Below are 19,544 nucleotides of genomic sequence, written 5' to 3' on the forward strand. Positions count from 1 at the left end.
TCTGTTGTAGGGTCTGTTTGTCCAAGGACACGAGGAAGATGCTTTTCCTCTTAATTCCAGGAGAGCTGCAGCCCTGCTTTGCTCTAGGACTGGCCCTTACAGAGAGCCAAAAATGTCATTAGTCAGAACCTGTTTCTTTTATTAGCCAACACCATGTATTTTTACGGGGTTTTTGGGTGTCAGCCACCCCCGAGTGGAGATCTCTCTTAACTCATATGTTTGAGAGGAAAAAGCTCTTCTCTGTGTAAAGTGGTGATCCACGCTTCCACAGCACTGGAGGCATTTGTGTCCCCAGGTCTGGGTAAACTCCGTGTGACCCATAGATCTGCAAGTATTTATAGAACGTGTCTAGCAAAAGGTTTTCCTTTGCAGCACTCAGAGCTGATCTGTCTGTGCCTTGCATTTCATGTTTTTTCTGTTCTTCAGGAGCACCACCAAGACACCAGGGAGAGAAGGGATGTTTGGTACTCCAGTAGCACCCAGCAAGCCAAGGCATGGGATCATGAAACCCAGAAAGCCAACCGTACCCTGGGCTGCATCAAAAGCAGTAAGACCAGCAGGGTGAGGGAGGGGATTCTCCCCCTCTACTCCATTCTGGTGACACCTGCCCTGCAGTGCTGTGTCCAGTTCTGGGGTTCCCAACACAAGAAGGACATGGAGCAGATGGACAAAGTCCAGAGGAGGCCATGAAGATGATCAGAGGGCTGGAGCAGCTCTGCTCTGGAGACAGGCTGAGAGAGTTGGGGTTGTTTAGCCTGGAGAAGAGAGGATTCTAGGCAGACCTTAGAGCACCTTCCAGGACCTGAAGGGGCTAAAGGAAAGCTGAGGAGGGACTTTTTAACAAGGGCATGGAGTAATAGGATGAGGGGGAACGGTTTTAAGCTGAAAGTGAGGAGACTTAGAAGACATCTTAGGAAGAAATTATTTCTTGTGAGGGTGGTAGGGCACTGGACCAGGTTGCCCAGAGAAGCTGTGGCTGCCCCATCCCTGGAAGTGTTCAAGGGCAGGTTGGATGAGGCAGCCTGTTCTAGTGGGAGGTGTCCCTGCCCAGGGCAGGGGGGGAACATTCTATGTTTCTGTGACTCTCTAACCTTCTTGTGCCTGTTGGTTAAAGGCTTTATTCTTCCTGATCAATACACTAATTGAGCTGTGTGGTCTTCCATCTTCCAGGCATTTATTCAGATCAGGGGAACAAACACTATATATAGAGAGGTATGTAAGCCAGAATCAGAGTTGTGTAAATCTGGAACTACTTCATTTAAATAACTGGGGGATGGACCCAGCTGAGTGTTACGTGTATGTGGAATACTCCACTATCATCACAGATAATTACAGTTAATGGGGATTTACTTTAAGCAAAGTAGGTCAGAAAAATGACATCTTATTGTGTCATTAGTTTCCATCAATTACTTCCATGTTGTTTGCTCAGTTCCCAAGTCAAATGAGTGTGGGCTGACAGCCTTGCAAGCTCAACTTGGTATTGTCTCTAAAAATCAAACTGCATTATTTCTGCCTCATGCATCATCACTAACAATAAAGCATCCAGCACTGGAATATAGCAGGTGGCTTTGTTATTCATGCATGAGGCAGAAAAACTTCAACTTCCTTTGCCTTGACATTAAAGTCTCTGCAGTGTTAAAAGTTGGGTATGTTGGTAAACTTAAGAGTTATTGTGGGAGTTTGACTTGGAAGGCACACTCAGATGAGTCCTTCTGTTTATTATCTTCTGTATTTTCTATTAGACTTTTGGGGTGCTAGATGAATATGTTGGGGAAGGATTAACATAACGCTGCTTTTGCTGTTATTTATCTCCTGACGGCAGCATTTTGTGACATTAGGCTCTCTAGGAAAAGCACAGAAGGTGTAAAAAGTGTTTTTTATTGAAAAACCTGCTTGTTCATCCTAAGAACTACCTCTAAGAGACTCTGAGAAATGTTCTATCACTTATTTTATTATTTGTGGACTTAGTTTTTGACATTTCAGTTCATGTAATCAACTGGTGTTACCAATGACTGTCAATAATCATGTGTTAGTTGGTCCCTACTGATATCTTGAAGCACCTGAATGTGGTATATTCTGACAGCTAGACCAGGTACTTGACTTCTAATCCCAGTTCCTTAAAACCCTGTCATTCCACATGCAACTGAGTACTTTTGAATGGTTTACGTTTTTCAGGAAATATGTTAAAATGTCAAGGGTAAGTTTAGGCTCCTGTAGTCCAACTAGGTGCAGGTTTACTTTCAAGTAACAGTAAATATCCCTGTGAGCCACCCTGGTTTCACTTGTTGAGGTTTTAGCTGGAGGGGCTATCATGGAGGAATGAATCTTAAGCAAGACTCCTCTTCCTGGCTGTATTTTTGGCAAAATAGAGTCTCTGATATGACCTAGACAGGTTGTGAAGCTTGATTAATGGATACAAATTGGAGCATAGGAGGTTTAAGGTGAATATCAGAAAAAAATTTTTTACTGTGAGAGTGACAGAGCACTGGAACAGGCTGCCCAGAGAGGCTGTGGAGTCTCCTTCTCTGGAGACATTCAAACCCTGCCTGGAAGCCTTCCTGTGTGATGTGCTCTGGGTGACCCTGCTCTGGCAGGGGCGTTGGACTAGATGATCTTTCGAGGTCCCTTCCAACCCCTAGGATTCTATGATTCTATGATTAATATTCCTAAAACATGCTCAGGTCCCCAGATGTTACTTGATAAAATCTGGGTAACAATTCTCTACTAAATATGGAATTACATGGATCCCAAACTTTTCTCTACTGGATAGCAATATTACACTTAAATTATTTTACATCTCCTGACAAATTTAGGAATCAGTACAGTCTTGGGAAGTGTGCATTAGCAAACTTCATAGCTCCTATTATCTAGATCTCACCTGCAGTGGCATGGTTGATTCAGCTCTCCTCAGGTTTCCTTTAATCTCCTGAGAGCTGCAACTGTTTTCCTTTATTACTGCGCATCAAAAGGAGCCTGTCTCTCTGCTTTCAGAAACCTGCCTTTGTGGGACACGGTTTAGATGCAATCAGCTGAACCAGTGGCATCAGATGCATGATCCTGGGGCCACCTGGGGACTGGCCTGTGCAGAAGAGGGTGACTGCGAGAAGCTTTCCGACCTGTCTGCCTCTTCTTTGCCAAGCCTGGCAGTACTTGCAGCTTTCCTGTTAAACTGAGCAGAAGCTAATCCCCTCGGTTGTGCTCTTCGAGGTACTGGTTACACAGCAGGAAGAAGTGACTTGACTTCATCAGCCAAAAAAGGTGGTGAGTGGTACAGGGAGCTGTGTTTTTCCCCTTGGAAAAGCATTAACAGCTAAGACCTCCAGCCTGATGGCTTTGCTTGGTGCTCTTCCAAGCTGGGATTTAGGAAAAGCAACTACACAGCATTTCTGACTTCCCCCCATGGGGCTGCAATGATTTAATTTGCTATGAAGGGCAGGGACGTATCTCATGGAGTAGCTGGCTGCTGTTTGTCAGCCTGCCACACTGCTCGTCAGCCTCAGTGAAAAATAAAGTGATCAAGTGATGCTTTCCCTTCTCAACTGGTGTATGTAAAGGTTGGTCACGGTGCCAACAGGAGCTGCACATAGCACGTAGCTCTTCTTCTGGGTCACTGGGAAATCCAAGGAATAGCCACAGACCACGTATGGAAGCAGAGCTGGGTTTTACACTTTAACTAAGGCCAAGCATGTTCCCTGTACCACAACTCCCCTTTCCAGACACACTCCCTGATGCTCATTTTAATACCTAATAATGCTGTAAACCTCATCCAAACCCATGCATGTAAGAAAATAAAGTATTTTCCTTTTATTATGCTGTCACTACAGAGTATTTAACTAAATACATGGCATTTTCTATAAAAAAACAAAGACAGAATGTTGCACTAATGCCTACCTGCCTGGGTTTCCCCTTGGAAGATAGCAAGGAAAAGGCTGCTGATGGTAGTTGCTCTGGTGGCTGTAGCTTCATCCATTTCCCTTCAGCTGAAACACCAGCCCAAGCAGTGCCTGTTTCTAACATGGGCTATTACACCCTGGTGTTTCTGCTTCCCCTCTTCAAGACCTTGGCTCTAGTCAAAGTACTGCCATAGAAATAATCTTCCCCTGGTGCTCCACTGAGCTTGTGGGATCCTCCATGGACCATTTTGGAGCTTCCAACTTCATGCCTCCATGTTGTCTCCTAAAACTCATTCTCCCCAGTAGGATCAGGTTCTGGTTTCAAGCAGCAATGTGGGCTTTTTAGGTGTTTTACAGGGAACCTTTTATCTGGCTTTGCCACTTGGCATTAAGTGATGTAAGGAGATGGAGCATAAATATTGTTTATTCTCTAACTGAGCAAAGATCTCTTTGTAGGATATCAGAAACACTTTATTTCTTACTTCCTTTTATTGTCTCACTGCATTAAAAGCATCACCATTCCCTTACTCTGTTTTTTAATGGTTTTAATTAATATAGCTTTACAGGGGTCACTAAATATCTCTGGGGACAGATGAGATTTGCCCAGCTTGAAATGGACAATTAAGGTCTCATCTGTATGGCAAAAATAATCTTGTGGCTATTTCAGAGAATGCTTAAAAATCAAGCATTGCTTTTCTGGAGCGTTAGTTGAGGCACACACTGTGGTTTCTGATATGTTCACATCACCAGTGTATCCAGCTTTGGCAAGTGCTCTTCTCATCCCTTCCATCTGCCAGCACACACAATGTTTCTGAATCTGTTAATTAAGGGACTGAATTTTGCCCTAAGATACCGGAGTAACTGGTTCAGTTTCTTTGCAGCAAAAACTGATGCTTGCCTTGTCCATAATTACCTAAATTGTTGAGAAAAAATGATTCTGCTTTCACGTTGATTCACTTTTGTAATTTCATTGCTGAGGCTAAGTGTGGCACCCATTTAAATTATCCCCTACTCTCGTTTTACTCAAGACATGTTATTTGCTAACAAAGATTCAATATGGAAAAACAGGAAGGTGACAACTACCTCCTTCATCAGTGCAAACGACAATAATCTCCTCTCTTCCACCATGCAAAAATAAACATTGAATCATCCCAGGCAGAAATACCCTTCTGCATTCAGAAATATGGATACAGAAAGTCAACACCTGCTCCTATTCCTTTAGTGGCAAAACTCAAGTTTATCTAGTGATTCCCTGGCAAATACTTCAGGAGAGCAACAGCAACATGGACTCAGACTGCAAATGTCCTCAGCATTTTTCCTAACAGTATTCACATGCTTCATTCTTTGGTTATACATGCACTTGAATATAGAAGATTACTTTTTTCTCCTGTTAAATTATTGAAAATATTTATACAAAAAATCATCCCCTGCAGCAACTCTGCTATAAATTCCTGCTTTCTATAGCTCTCTGATACATTTACTAGCTTCTGTACAGCTTCTAAAGCAACATTACACCTCCCACAAGGGATGACCTCTTGTAATAAGCACTGTTGGGTGTGCAGAGACTTGTCGAGATGGTGGGCTGAAGCTGATGATCCAGTGAGAAGACTTTTGTTGGACACGCGGCCGCTGGGAAGAGCACACAAAAACGTTTGCCATCAGGCTTGTAGATACGCAGTTCTGCTTAGTAAAGTAGTTCTCCATACTTGAGTTGTCCTTTTGGAAACACTTGAAGGGTTTTTCAATGGCTCTGGGACATCTACTCTGCTCTCATGAGACCACACCTGCAGTTCTGTGTCTGGTTCTGGAGTCCCCAACATAAAAAAGACATGGAGCTGTTGGAGCGAGTCCAGAGGAGGCCATGGAGGTGATCAGAGGGCTGGAGCAGCTTTGCTCTGGAGATAGGCTGAGAGAGTTGGGGTTCTTCAGGCTGGAGAAGGCACTTTCCCGTACCTGAAGGGGCTACACGAAAGCTGAGGAGAGACTTTTGACAAGGGCATGGAGTGATAGGATGAGGGGGAATGGTTTCAGGCTGAAAGAGGGGAGATTGAGATGAGATCTGAGGAAGAAATTCTTTGCTGTGAGGGTGGTGAGACCCTGGCCCAAGTTGCCCAGGGAAGCTGTGGCTGCCCCATCCCTGGCAGTGTTGAAGACGAGGTTGGATGGGGCTTGGAGCAACCTGGTCTGGTGGGAGGTGTTCTTGCCTTGAGCAGGTTGGAGGTGGGATTAGCTGCTTTTACCCTTAATCCTATCACTACAGGCCCTTGTATACACATCCATCTGGCTTCAGATAAAGGTAGAACAAGTTTTGAAGGGGATCATGAAAGTCTGTGACTTCCAGAGGATTAGCTAACAGTAACAACCTCTTTGCCCACTAGATGCCTGTGAATCTTCTCCCTGAGACTGAGTAAACCCCTCCAGAAAAGGCAATGCCAGTGTGAATATAACAGTGGGACCCACAGCCCCCTTCCCCTCCGTGGCAGACCCACTCTGCAGCAGAGGAGCATCCCCTGTGGCTCACAGCTTCCCTCAGCCCTGCTTTGGGATGTTGGAAGTGTCTGCATAAGCAGGCATCTTTGTGTGACCTGGGCATGAAAGGTTTTTTGGTAGATGTGAAGGCCCAGCTGCTGTGTAAAAGATCCACGGGGATCTGAGATGGCAAAAACTTTGTCAACATCCTCCAAACAGAGGGGAAAACACTGTCAGAAAATCACCCTTGGATGGATTTGGGTGATTGTGTCAGAACTTAGCAAAGCAGGTCAGAGGGGCATCTACTGGAAGGTTACCCACTTTTAGAAGGGCCAGAAGCATTTTGCATGAGTTCAGAAATAAATGCACAGAATAACACCATGCTTCTCAGAGATGATATCCATCTTTGCACAGCGAATAGAAGTTCTGCTGGCTCCGCTGACTTCTCTTGTGATTCCTCCTCATGCTTTGAGCCATTCTTCTCTCTTCAAGGATGGGTGTTTACATGCTCACCTCCTAATCAGCCACAATTACAGCCTTTTCCAGTATCTTCTACTGCCAAATTGGAAGGGAAAAAAAAAAAAAGAGTTTTTTGTGTTGTTTTTTTTTTAAAAAAAGAGAGGGAGGCTAATGCTTGAAAAGACATATGTGTTTAGTGTTGTTGGCAGATTTGTAAACTTATTAGTGCCTCCACACACCATGTAATTAAGATCTACTGGTAATTAGTCAATAGTTAAAAATAGGGGTTGGTATTGTGCTACTGAAAACGCCTACAAAATAATGTGTTCTCTGTGCTCAGGATGCAGTTAGAGTCTCTTAAAAATGCTAATTTAAAAAATATATATTTGTTTCAGACCCAGATTTTTTAGCAAAGTAGATTTCAGCGTGTGTGTGTGTCTCTGTGTGTGTGCACATGTGTGTTCAGCCTGCTTATCTTGGGTCATTTATGCATGTTTATGTGATGTCCAAAGAGACTGACTGAGTATTTTGTCTCGGATAAAAATGTTCTGCTCTAAAACTGCAGCCTCCACACAGCCATGGAGGGAAGGGGAGCTTCTCTCATTTGTGGTGTTCCATTGAAATAAACCTGCTCATCAAAGGAAATTGTTCAGAAATCCACAGGAACAGCAGATGTGCAGCACCACGGGGCAGATGTCTGTTGTTTGGAGAGTCATGCATGTTTTTTTCTAAATATTCAGGGATTACCACAGTCTGTAGATATAATCCCTTAGTAACCTGAAATGCCAAAGACAATGCAAAAGCTCTAAAGCCTTGTAGCAAACGTTTGGCCACACTGCCCGGTAAGAGCAGACATTCCCACACATGCCTGTAGTCACTTTACTTGATCCCGTGAAGGAAAATCCAAAAGAGTTGATGTGGTTTATAAATTTCTGAACTCCTGCTTTATAATGTGGTCCAGAGCTGTGTGAGCGTTGCTGGGGAATGTTCTGAAAGGACGTCTCACTTGGCTGTCATAAGCAATCTGTGGTGATTTGTTGTGCAGACAGGCATTTGTCTCAAGTAATTCAAAGGGCTTACTTTGATTGCTTGATAGATCCAAGGAACGGATAGTCAACTCAATGGGGGATTCATTTCTTACGCTCCCAAACCATTCCTAAATCTTCCCTCATGTCATGTCAATGGACTTGTCAGGCCACCCTCACATAGCAGTGATGCACTGGTGGGGAAAACGTACCCTTGCCAAGCAGAGTTAGTTGCTGTGTTTGTAGGCTTCTTTCTGAAGCACCAGTGGTGAGTGAAATTCTGCTGCAGGAAATAAAGTGGACTTTGTTTCATGCCCTAGAGAGAAGCATCTTCTGTTGATCTTAGGAAATTAAAGGAAAAAATGACAACTCTACTCCAATTCCATAATAAAGCAGAACAGACCAAGTCTAGAAAGTCTTAGCAGGTGCCAGCAAAGTTATTTCATGGGTTGTTCCTGATACACACGTGAGATCATCTAGAAAGCCCTATGAAGGCTCCACAAACATGAGGTATTGCTACATCTGAGTCCACAGTAGGATTTATAGTAATGTTTCTTTGATGCTGAAAGTTAATTTCAGTTTCATTGTGTTCTGCTCTGGAATTCATTGAGTGAGGTTTTGTGCTCAAATACCTGAATGGCCACTGAAACTCATTTTCAAGCAGCATTTTCAGAGTACGAATGTGTCTTTTCACATTCAGGTATGAATGTGTCTTTTCTCCAACCTGTTCCAATGTCCTCTTCCCCAGCTGGGTAGGTATGGTAGCTAACCAGCACATGATAGGGTAGTTGACACACATGGTATAGTAGTTTAACAACACATGATGCAATAGTTAACTAACACATGACAAAAACTTTGGAAATGTCATCAAGTTATTGACACTGAACCCACGAGGAGAGCAATACTATATGTGGATAATTAAAATGCACATCAGTGATGCTGGTTTTATTTTTAATCAAACAAAAGCACTGATTGCAGAAAAAAAATCCAAACAAAATGAAAACAACCACCTTTGAGTGAGGAGTAGGTTTAAGAATTGTGAAACAGTTGTGCATGAGGAAAAAGCAGAAAGTCGTTGTAAGAGTGAATTAGTTTTACATCATGATGTGTTACATTCTGGTGTGGAAATCTCATTTTCTAATTGAAAAGCACATAACCTCTTGCAACATGAGGGAATGATTTCCCCAGGATTAAGCTTCCATTGGAAAAGACTGGTTTAGGAATTAATGATCACTGTGGCAGAGGGGCAAGGCAGGAAGGATACTCAGGCACAGAGTTGGCCGTGCTGTGTGATAGATGAGGAACTAGAGAGAACCCTTTCTTTGAGTCTGTGCCTGTCATCTGTAGCTTTGACTGGCAGAAGACATGAATGGGGTGTCCCTCCTCTCCTTGGGATCCAGTAGAAACTAGGGAAGAAGGAGTTCTTAGAAGGGGTTAGAATGTTAAGAACATAGAAAGCTAGAGATGAGCACTCTGAGGATGTGATCTCCCGAGTCTTATTTCCTCCAGAAGCCAGAAAGACATAAAAGAGCCATTATTTTCTTTGCTCTTCTCTTTTTCACAAGCTCTTTATAAATCATCATCCCCAAATCTCACTGTCCAGCTTGGGCTCACTCAGGACTGAAAGCCAATGCAGCCTGCAGGTTCACCTCAGGGTTGATGCACACTCATTTTGGGAAAAAGCTTCATTTTTCAGCTGATCAGTCATCACTGGGGACCACCAGTTTATCAGTGGTCATGCTGGTCCTTGGAAATAGCTGCACACAAAGCTGCCAGAGCATGAGAACCTCTGGGGCACCAAACAACCAAGGCTGGACAGTGACAAACCTCTCCAGTGGGACTCCTGACATGTTCTGCATGGGCTGTCCCAGAGCTCTGAGCAGCAGAGACGCAAAACCCTAGAGGACTTGAGAATTGTGAATAGGGACCAACTGTTCACTGTCTCTTCCAGAATGAGAACGAGTAAGAAAATCCCACTGCAAGCAAATAGCAACAGAATCAAGGAATCCCCTGAGCTGAAAATGAACAGAAAGTGGGAAACTAGTAGAGAACATGTGCCATACCTGCTTACCCTGTTCTTACTTTTCTTATAGGAACCTGTTAATGGCCAAAGGCAGGGCAAAAATGCTAGGTGCAGCCTTGGTTTCAACCAGCCCAGCTCTTGTACTCCTCCCAGAACAGATTGCCCCCCAGGAGGATGCACACCACAAGTCCATCATTTTGGTCCACTGTGAGAGGAGGTTGGAGTAGCCCCCATGCTGCTGGCTCTGCAATATATAATCTCCTGGTGTTTTCCTTCACAGTGATGTCTTTTCTTCTTGGTTAGAAGCTTTGTTTTGAAAGGCAGTTCTGATGACTGTGATTTATCATGACAGCAACTCCAGTGGCATTTAAAGAGACTGGAAGGAAGAGATAAATAAGTTTGAAGATTGCTTAATAAAGTGATAGAAGAGTTGTTCTTCCCTATAAGGTTCCTAAATACTAAGCCAGACATCGGAATTTGTCTCATGTTGTTTTAGACATGTAAAATTGTGGCCAGCAGGACTAGGGCAGGGATTTTCCCTCTGTACTCAGCACTGGTGAGACTACATCTCAAATCCTGGGTTCAGTTTTGGGCCCCTCACAAGAAGGAAACTGAGCAGCTGGAGCATGTCCAGAGAAGGGCAACAAAGCTGGGAATGGGTCTGGAGCACAAGTCTTACGAAGAGTAGCTGAGGGAACTGAGGGTGTTCAGTCTGGAGAAAAGGTCACCATCCCTGTGTCTAAAAGCCATGTAGCTGTGGTGCTGAGGGACATGTTTTAGTGATGGCTTTGGCAGTGCTGGGTTAACGGTTGGACTTGATGATCTTAAAGGTCTTTCCCAACCAAAACAATTCTGTGATTCTAAGAGCAACCCAGACTAGGCAGAGTGAGTAAAGCCATCTTCAGAGATAGCTTTGATTAGGTGACACTTTGAATCTTTCTTCTTGGATTGCCAGAGCCTGAGAGCCATGAGTGGCATGCTTGGTCTTTGGGCGAGTGTCACAAAATGCTCCCTGTGGCATCTTCCACAGGAGTCCCAGCCAGTAGCAGAGAACCCCACCTCCTGCTCTGCTCAGGGGCTGGTCAGTGCAATACAGAGAGAAACCTGGGGAGGTCAAGCAAAGCTGGAGGAGAACAAGGGCTCCTCAAAAAAGAAGCGTAAGGAACTGAGCTATCTGCTGGTTAGGCTGATAAAAAGGGTCACGAGGGGTTCTGAAGCACAAATGCTCAGGTTGAATCTCTGAGAGGATAACAAGTTCTGGCATTTTTAGGGCAGAATTAAAAAAAAAAAAAAAAAGAAAAAAAAAAGAAGAAGAAAAGAAAAGAAGCTGAAGTGGCAGCAAACAATGATTCTTGATCTAAATCTTACAGATCACTGTACTTGCAGTGAAACCAATGGGGCAACTGTCCAGGTAAGGACTGCTAAGCCGAGTCTGCTGGATGAGACCTACTTTGGCCCAAAAAGTCCCAAAATTTTCCTCCTAGCTCCAGCAGGGATTGTGAAGCCCTGACTGGTCACTCCTCAGCTCCTCTAGCATTTCACCTGGAAGAGAGGAAAGAATTCTCATTCCTCTGAAACACAAAGGCAGACTTAATTCATAGACCTGAACACTGACGGCAGTTCTGCTGATCCAGCACCAGACAGGTCAGAAAACCCCACCAAGAGGTATCTACAACAGAGAAAACAGACTCTTCATAAGCAATGGCTTTCATCGTGCTTTTGAGTAACCGCCGCCTGCTGCCTCGCAGGGAGCTGCGAAGATGCAGCTCATCTGTTGTGCTATTAATTAATCAACATTCAAGGGAGAAGGCGCCGGTTCCACTTGCGTGAGCAAGTTGGTCTCTGCGTGGCAGGCTGCAGCTCAGGGCTACCAGGAGGATTTGGTGCAAGATGGCAGCTGGGCTGCAGGATGCAAGGCGGCAAGACCTGGCGTCCAGGAGCCGCGGCAGCACGGAGCGCAGCGCGCACACCGCTCCCTGCCCCGCGGTTCTCACGGGGAAGGCAACCCCCTCGCACTGCTCACCTGTGCTTTCCGTACATAAATGCTGTTTCCACCTCTTTGCTGACAGCTCTTTTATGAAGTCGTGATTAAACAAAGAAATAAACAACAAACCTATTCAAATTCTTATCCCTATTTAGGCACCTGCCTGAGATATGTCTATGTGGCAGAGTATTTAAACACTGCCTTTCAGTGCCACTCGCTTCAAGGAGCACAGATGAGCTTCAGCTTCATTTTGGGTGTAACACTGAAAGAATAATTTAGACTGGAAAAGAGCTTTCAGATTATCAAGTCCAACAGTAAACCTATCATTACCAAATCCATGACTAAGCCATCTAGGTACAGAGAAGTGTGGCACAAGAGGGCATCCTATTTGTTGCAGGAGACAAAAACTAACACTGTCTTTGCAGAAGCAAATGTGGTGGAAGGACCTCACAGGTTTATCTTGAGCCTTCAAGTCTATCTTGAATTGGTGAGTATACAGGTTATGGTAAATGGTGACTAAGTAGTCCTCACCCAAGAGCAAAAGCCGTACATACATTCAACTTCAGGAGAGATTCCAGTGCTTTCCATCCTGGGACACAGTTATTTTCCATCTTTGTTGTTCATTCATACAGGCTGTGCATTGACCTCAGTGCCTCCACTCTGGATTGTTCCTGACAGATGGAGTTAAATTCATCTCTGACTTTCCCATCCAAAGCACATGAACCACAGCTTGGGTCTCAAGAGGTGTTGCCACAAACTCCTCTGGGAGCATCGCTGCTGGGAAATAGGGATGAGTCCTCTCCCACACAGCCCCTTACTGGTGTCTGCTGAGGACTGGTCTCTTAAAGACTGCGAAGCATGCAGAACTCTTCTGTGGCAAGGCTTTAAATAAGTGGAGACCTTGGAGTAGGTGCTTTCAGATTCGTCACAGCATCGGGTATGGATAGATCAGTTGAAAGTAAGGAAACATCAGCGGGAGAGTCTTGGGGCCTGAGGATCTCCAGATCTTCCCTTTGCTCTCACAAGAACAAGGTGGATCCATCTAATGCCTCTTTGATTGAGTTCAAATTGTTGTTCAACGTTCAGAAAATATTATGGCATAGAAGGTTGAAAGGAGTTTGGAGCAAGGTGGGTGTTGCTCTCTCCTCCCATCTTACCAGTGATAGAATAAGAGGAAATTGTCTCAAGTTGCACCAGAGGAGATTTTGATTGGATGTCAGGAAAAAATTCATTACTGAAAGGCTTGTCAGCACTGGAAGAGGCTTCCAGTAGTGGAATCACCATCCCTGGAGGAATTTAAAAGTCATGTAGATATGGTGCTGAGGGACATAGTTTAGTGGTGGGCTTGGCAGTGCTGACTTAATGGTTGGACTTGATGATCTTAAAGGTTTTTTCCAACCAAAACCATTCTATGATTCTATGATCTGTGGCTTCGCAACCATTTTCCAGCACCTACCTTCTTTTTTTTTTTTATTTTCCTTCAGAAGAGCTTGGATGTGTCAACAAAAACTGGATGCTGGACTGAGCAGTCTGTACAGGCTGTGTGAACAGCAACGATGGATGAACATCCCAGCTGGCTGCCAGCACTGCAGCAAAGCTGGCTGCCTTTAAAGCCCTGTGTACTTTAACCCAGAGAACTGTGAATCCAAGAGCATTTGACAGTGTGAAGGCAGAGCAACAGCCTGGCAGCTGGTATCCCAGTGGGAAATCCTGTGCCTGGCTCGTGTTCGCTCCCTACATCTGGGAGCAGTCATGACTGGAGGTGATACCTCCATTTTCAGGTGCAACTGCTCTTTCAGCTATTTGCCTTCCAAAATCACTCTTTATTGCTATGTGTGAAAACCTTCTCCACTCTGCAAAATTACTGTGTATCTGATGGGAACAGTTTCCTGGCGCTGGTTTTCAAGACAATATTTCCCAGCTCTCTGCTTGCTGGGAAACACCCATTTCTGCTCCAGTCTGTGCTGCTGACCCACAGAAGTCACAGGCTGGAGCAGCCTCCTTATGCAGAGCCTGTTGAAGAGTTGCCTTATTGCCACGTTGCCTTTTTTCTCTTGCACATCACAGAATCACAGACTGGTTTGGGTTGGAAGGGATCTTAAAATCATCTAGGTCCAACCCCCTGCCATGGGCAGGGACACCTCCCACAAGACTGGGTTACTTCAAGCCCCATCCAACCTGGCCTTCAACACTGCCAGGGATGGGGCAGCCACACCTGCTCTGGGCAACCTGGGCCAGGGTCTCTCCAACCTCACAGCAAATAATTTCTTCCTAAGACCTCATTTAAATCTCCCTTCTTTTAGCTGAAAACTTTTTCCCCTCATCCCATTACTCCCTGCCCTTGTCAAAAATCCCTCCCCAGCTTTTCTGTAGCCCCTTCAGGTACAGGAAGATGCTTTAAGGTCTCTCTCAGCCTGTCTCCACAGCCCTTTCCAGCCCTTTCATCATCTTTGTGGCTACATCTGGACTTTCTCCAACAGCTACATGTGCTTCTCTGGTTGTGGACCCCTGCTCTGGTGGCAGTTTTAGTTGGGGTAGGCCTGCACAGATATTGTTTTCCAAAATTTATCCACATAAATGCATGTAGACCACAAAATTTGAACTGCATCATGTTACCCACCGGAATGTTATGTCTCTTCTCAAGTTTGCAGTAGTGGTAGCACCATGACTGATCTTTTTATCAACATGAATACCAACAGCTTGTCACATAAGGGAGGTTCACTATTTTAGTATTCATGGGAACTGAGGACTTCTTCATTGGTCCTAATTCTTGAACTGAGCAAAGTGTCACCTGCAGTCCCCAAGGATTTTCCAGACTCCATTGCAAAAGTGCTCTCTGGTCTTTTTCTTGATGTTTCAGACTACTGTTAGCTGTTGAGGCTACCTCCTGAAAGACATACATTTCCAAATGTGGCAGCAAAATGGCTCGTTGTAGCACATTAATTGCACATTTCCCCTTTTGTGATCCCCTCAGCTCTTGCACAGGAGTTGCCATACCCTGTTAGACCACCAGCTCATCAAATCCTGCTTCCTGCCTCCAGCAATGGCCAAAACCTAAGGCTTCAGAGCTTACCTCCATAGCACACCAAACTCACTGCTCAGTCCTGGGGGGCCGGGTGGAAAAGCTCTTTCCTGGCTGCCACAGAAGATCCACTTATGCACTGAAGCATGAGATTTGATTACCTTTATTACAGGATCTTCACATGCAGACTTACAAATGTTCGTGGCCCTGCAAGTATCCAGTCACAGCAGTTGACTCAGTGACCTTATTTGACAGTGAAATCCACACGTTGGCTACATACAGTGGAGGCAACCTCTGATTTGCTGCTCCTCCATTGACCTTTACCTTCAGCAAGTGACATCCAGTGACTTACATTATACATGGCAGGGTAAAATGGGGAGACAGTCTCAGGCCTGTTGTTCCCTGTTTTTTTTTGTTTGAATATCCTCAAATTCTTATTTTGTCTTTAGAAAACTACCCTGAATTTTTGACCATTTTCTTTCCTCAGATAAGAATGTATTTCTGCTGCTCTTCAGAATTTTCCAGTGCTGTGGGCCCATGAAATGTCCAGCACATCCTTTGGCTTCTCTGCATAAAGATCTCAGGTGTGTTTGGGAACAGAGCAGGGCTATTACACACATGCAAGAAGGAAGGTTATTTCAAGGACTGACATGATCTGAGACCCAGCAGAGGCAGGAAGATGATGAGTGTACCCAGTTAAACATTATGGGGAAATTTCTACATGAGAAGTCAGAGAATCAGAGTGTAATTTGGCCAGAGATCACATTTCTCAGTTAAAGTGTTCCAGGGATCACAAGCAACAGGACAAACAGCTATAGTTTGGGGGGGGAAGTTAGTTTTATCATAGAATCATAGAATCCTTTAATTTTAATTTTTTAATTTTTTAAACCAAAAAATGCCACAAAAAACCAGTTAGCAACTCTTCAAGCACATGCTGCTGCAGCCTTGAGTGCAAGGAGCCATAAAAGTGACTAAAGCAAGAGTCTCAGGAGCTGATTGCTCAAGTGAAAGGAAGCTGGAATGAAATGCCAACCCTGTCGGTCCCTCACTCAGCACTGCTCAGAAATGCCTGATGCTTTCTGACTGGGTGGCCAGGACTGGAGTAATTACTCAGTTGCATTTTCACTTTTAAGGAGAAAAGGAGGCTTCTTCTCTTTGCATGAGTTACAATTTTGCCTCATATGTTATGAGTTGACACCGTTGGTGAAGGTCTTTGCTATGAAGTCCTTCTGGTCTGGTCCTGACCTGCTCATAACGGCCACGTGGCTGCTATTCTGCTCTACCATACTTGAAGCCAAACTCCCTGGGACTATGTCTATACCTGGAAACAAAACAACTTGGGGTCGAGATAGTCACCCACACTGCTAAATTGCCAGTTTCAGATCAAATGAACAAACAACCCTGGGAAGCTCAGGAGTTAACATAGACCAGGGACCGTTCCCAAAGGACCATCTGTAGGAACCACTCTGTTTTGAAGACTGAGAGAGTTCAATATCATGGACAAGGCCAGGCTGTGCCAAAGGGCTTCAGGACTAGAGAGCTAGTCTGACCCTGGGGTTTTTTAGTGGTATAGATACAGCCCAACAGCCTGCAAGGACACCTCCCACTAGAGCAGTTTGCTCCAGGCCCCAACCAACCTGGCCTTCTACACTTCCAGGGTTTGAGCAACCACAGCTTCTCTGAGCAACCTGGGCCAGTGTCTCACCACCTTTATAGTGAAGAATTTCTTCCTAGGTGATCTTTAAGGCTCCTTCCAACCCAAACAATTCTGTAACACTATGATTTGAGCTGAAAAGCAGAACCTATTTCTAAGCAACAGCATCTCTTTGCCTCTTTGTCACCTTCCTGGGAATCCCGCAAGTCCTTTCCTCCCACTCGACCACTGTCTCCCAAAGGCCATCACAGCCACCAACATCCATGATGCTGTAAAACATGGCAATTTTAAGCCATTCCCTGTTCCTCCACTTCAGCCACCTCCCCCACACAGTTTCCTTCTCTAATCCTCAAGGAGCCACAGCTTAGGAGTCCCAGCTTAGCATCACATGATGTGTGCATCCTATTGTCCCCCTCTAATAGCATAAGCCCTGCATGAATCCCCTGGATTTTAGGGCACAGAGTGTTGCTGGAATTCTTTGCCTTGTTTCTAGTGCTTCTAGTTCCCTATTGGGTCTTTTCACTTATTTATTTGCTGCCTGTTCAGAGCACTGTAAGACATATTATTGTTTATATTTTAGAGGCAGTGTTTGCTTTCCATGTAGATAACAAAGCAGGGATGCAGCAGAGGGGCAGTGGTCTCTATCATGCATCCTCTAAAGGTAAAATTTGGGTAAAAGGTTAAAGTCATCAAGATGAGAAGTTCCTTTTGAAAAAAATCCCAGCTCTTACTGTCAGGGCCAGATGTTCTCAGTATCACCCTCCTATGACACATACTATCAGAAAAACCTGGTTTAATTATTTGGCTTTGGGGAACTCTCACTTTATTTACATTTGGTGCTTTTGGGGGGCCAGGCTAAAGGTTTCACCTTGGCCATAGATGGCAAGGGAGGTCAAGCAATGGAGACGTAGACCTGCCAGGCTTATAGGAATGGAAAATCTTGGAAGCAATGTGTGTTTTAGCACATTTGATTTGGGTTTTATCAGGCTGATTAAAAAGTTCTGTACACTCATGCATTGACAGAACCTAAACATTGTGGTGTTGGCTTGCTGGACAAAGGCCGTGTGGGATGGGGGCAAGAGGCTTGCATTAAGATAGTATCACAGAATGGTTTGGGTTGGAAAGGACCTTATAGATCATCTAGCTCCAACCCTCCTGCCAGGGAGTGTTGGAACTAGATGGAAATCACAGAATCATAGAACGACTTGTGTTGGAAGGGACCTTAAAGATCACCTAGTTCCAGCCCTTCTGCATGGGTAGGGACACTTTCCAATAGATCAGATTGCTCAAAGTCTCATCCAGTCTCTTATCATAGAACCACAAAATAGTTTGCTTTAGAATAAACCTTTAGAAGTCATCTAGTCCAACCTCACTGCAATGAGCAGGGACTTCCACTAGATCCCAGCGAGATGGGGCAGGGTGGGAAAAGGATGAAGACTTGCAGCTTGTCTTCGTCCACCTAAAGCAGGCCATCTCCCTTTGTCTGTGATGGGGCAAATCCTTTGTTCCTTGATGGCAGCAGAAAAGGCATGAACAGATTGGCTGCACAAAAGGGAGAGAAAACAGATGACACGTCCACAAGAAATGCTTTGGTGTGGGGGCATCGCAGTGGTCCCAGCAGAGGACCATTTGCTCTCAGAGGGCTCACAAAGGGGCTTTGCCCAAGGCATATTTAAGCAGCTTATGGTCATTAGATGAATGTTTAATCTGCAGGAAAGTGGGCCACTAGGCAAGCAGGTGCTCTGATCCATTTAAGGCCATGGAGCAGCTGGGCCTGTGAAACAGAGGGGTGGCAGTGACCCAGGGGACAGGCCATCAGAAGAGTTTAGGACCAAGGTTGTCAGTGTCAGAGCTAATGGCCCAGGGATTGAGACAGCAGGTATAGCAATTGCAAACCCCAAAAAGGCTTCTGTGGAAAGGTAAAAGGAACCTCTGAAATCACCTAACAGCAGCAGGGAGAATTCCCAGACAGAAGCACCAAGCCTAGTTGAACCTGCATTCTCTGTGTGTCTTGCAGGACCTGAGCTGACCAGGTGGAAAGTAGCTTCAATGTTGTTCTCCAGATGTGCAGCTCCATCCTTGCAGGTATGGTCACTGCTGAAGGGCATGAAGGTCCAGGCTGAAATTCTGCAGATCATTTCTAGATCTGATCCTAGTTTTCCCTAAACAAAGATCTGGCTCGATCTGTTCGGGGCAAGAGCAGAGCAGGAATAACTTCAATCGTCTCCATCTGCACCTTGTCCTTCAAGAAAAAGGCCTGAGCTGGCATCTCTCAGGTCGTGAGCAGCGTTTCCTAGGCAGGTGCCGTTATTTTGCAGAGATCCAAAAGGTGGCAGCCTTCCCCAAATCTTCTCCCTCGCCAGCGGGCTGGGCGCTGGGCAGGAGGTGGGAGCGCTCCTGGCCCTGCGGGAGGCAGCTCCGAGCTACAGAGCTGCTCGAGGCCACCTTTTCAGCCAGGCTTTTGGTGTTTTGCTAATGCGGTTGCTTTGGGTTTGGTTTTGGTGGTGTTTTTTTTAAGAAACATAGACTCACAGACTGGTTTGGGTTGGAGGGACCTTAAAGATCACCCAGTTCCAACCCCCTGCCATGGACAGGGACATCTCCCACCAGACCAGATTGCTCCAAGCCTCATCCAACCTGGCCTTGAACACCTCCAGGGATGGGGCAGCCACAGCTGCTCTGGGCAACCTGGGCCAGGGTCTCACCACCCTCCCAGCAAAGAATTTCCTCCTAATATCTAATCTTAATATTGTTGGGGTGCTTTGCAGCAATGCCAGGTGGGCTGGAAATGGCCTTTATGAGCATCCTTAGGTATTTCCCACCAGCAAAGTGAACCTGCACATCTCAGACAAGGAGGGAAGTGCACCACTGAGACCTGCATCCACCTGAGACCTGCCATAGGCTCTGTTGACCCCGATTGACACCAACACCACTAAAAGATGAAATTGTCATTATTCACAGGGTATTTTGTGTTTCCTCGAGGCAGGAACCAGCGAGCTGGGTAATGCACAAACA

General features: G+C 45.2%; 1 protein-coding gene and 1 long non-coding RNA gene across 3 annotated transcripts in view; one reads left to right on the forward strand and one right to left on the reverse strand.

Moving 5' to 3' along the window:
• Positions 1 to 19,544, reverse strand: part of LOC127382597 (gallinacin-13-like) — a 592,294-nt gene that overhangs the window by 192,889 nt on the left and 379,861 nt on the right. The window lies entirely within an intron of this gene.
• The window catches only part of LOC127382606 (uncharacterized), a 156,291-nt gene that overhangs the window by 28,893 nt on the left and 107,854 nt on the right, over positions 1 to 19,544 (forward strand). The window lies entirely within an intron of this gene.

Source organism: Apus apus, chromosome 3 (assembly GCF_020740795.1).
Source record: "Apus apus isolate bApuApu2 chromosome 3, bApuApu2.pri.cur, whole genome shotgun sequence".
In the NCBI taxonomy this organism is placed as follows: domain Eukaryota; kingdom Metazoa; phylum Chordata; class Aves; order Apodiformes; family Apodidae; genus Apus; species Apus apus.